This window comes from Echinops telfairi, unplaced genomic scaffold (genome assembly GCF_000313985.2).
Source record: "Echinops telfairi isolate 266 unplaced genomic scaffold, ASM31398v2 ScPeMD7_44;HRSCAF=162, whole genome shotgun sequence".
NCBI classification, from domain to species: Eukaryota; Metazoa; Chordata; class Mammalia; order Afrosoricida; family Tenrecidae; genus Echinops; species Echinops telfairi.
In genome coordinates, this window is record NW_022103942.1 from 13,971,481 (window position 1) to 13,973,253 (window position 1,773).

Here is a 1,773-nt window from a genome sequence, read left to right on the forward strand (position 1 = left end):
CTACAATCATAATGTCTGGAAAAGTACCTTAATATTTTCTAAATGTATTCCCATCCAACCCAATTTTACTGTTTATTGTAACTGTTCAGACTGCACAAGTATAATCAGTATTATTGTTTTAATTTTAAACAAGGTAATGAGATTTTTATGCCTCAAAACAAGTTTTTTTTAGGGTAGGATTTTTCCCCCCTTTCCTTTACAGAACAGAAAAATGATTCAAAGAGAGCAATGACTTCTAATTCTCTGTCCCTTAAAAATGCAAGTACCTCTTTTTGAATTCAACACACTGGCTTCATTTTCAAATACATTACTTTTATTTTCCTTGTAAGGCAGCCAGACATTGTGAATATACGCTCGTGACAGTCAGTGATTTCCTTCTCTGCTGGAGCTTCCCATGAGCATCCCTGAAGCACACAGAAGCAGAGTCCTAAGGTTTCATATATTAAAGCTCTCTTCACAGTCACACGTTCCTTTGATGCTTGGGTTATTGAACACAAACTCACTGGATAATTTATCTTCTACATCGTCCATTTTTGTTCCTAAAAAGGTTTGCTGTGTTTTCTTTTACGATGAACACTTTGACACCGTCTTGAACAACTTCTTCATCAGAATCTCCTTTTGTCTTTGTATATTCTAAAATATAAGAAGGGCCATTGCAACCCCTGGTTTGAGCACCAACTTTCAAACCTACATGTTCATGCATATCTTTAAGAAGTTGTTTAATCTTGTGTACTGCTGAAGGTGTCAGGGTGAGGGTGGCCCGGGTGGCCTGCAGTTTCCTCTTGCTCAGAGCCCAGACTGTGGCTCAGACTAATGAAGCCAACATCTTCACTGCCCTGGTGTCTCCAGCTGGAGATCAAACTGCTCAACCTCTTTCCATAGACACAGCCACACGCACTGACGCCACAAGCTCCGGCGCACGGCCTACCTCAAAACAAGTTTTTAACATAAAACATTGCTCATAAACTTTTAAAACTTTCATTTTCAGCAGTCTAAATAGTTCCAATGAAAATCATTACAACCATTTCCAGTGTCCTTTGTTCCAGGTGCTTCAGCCTAGTTGCCGATTGTAGCCTCTTTCAGAGATATCCTGTGTTTATCTGTTCACTAATTGTTCCTTAGCAATGTCCTCATGGTGGTCTTGCTTTCTTTGTTGCTATTGCCATTGTGCTGTGGCTGACCATGGTTTTGTGCATCCGATCCTCCATCACAGAACAAACAAATAGGTATTTTGTGACAATTTCCTTTGTTCTCCATATTCTATTCAAATGGCTAAGTGACTAGGAATGCTTAGAGATAATTATGGTCTCATGATGATGTTCTCCTTTGTTGATGAATTGTTTTTGTCTTTTCTTAGTTCTGTTTAAGCCTTAACAAATGAGGCTCTATGAATTATATTCAAATTTGGGATCTTTTCTTCCTCCAGAACGCTAAATGTTTTTACTTCTCTCAGCTTAAGAATTGCCTAGCATGTTCTTTCGTGTTTGTTTTTTTCCGGTGCCAGGAATTTGCATATTTCACTGTAACACTTTATCTTCTTGAGATTGCCTTTGCTATCTTCCATTCAGCTCTTTTACTTCATAATGTCTCGCATGTATTTATTTTAAACAATTTTATGGTGAATGCGGTAAAGGCTTAAAAAGTAGAGCATCAGTTTTATGTTCAACGATTCTTCATTATTTTCTTTCAGTTCATCCACTGCGATCTCCTCAATGTACCATCACTTACTCACTTAAACCCTGTGCTGTTTCCTCCTTCTTTTCTGACCCTTTT

General features: G+C 38.1%; 1 pseudogene; it reads right to left on the reverse strand.

The window, feature by feature from the left end:
• Positions 1-435: 435 nt before the first annotated feature.
• LOC101661850 lies at positions 436-826 on the reverse strand (annotated as a pseudogene).
• Positions 827-1,773: the final 947 nt, after the last annotated feature.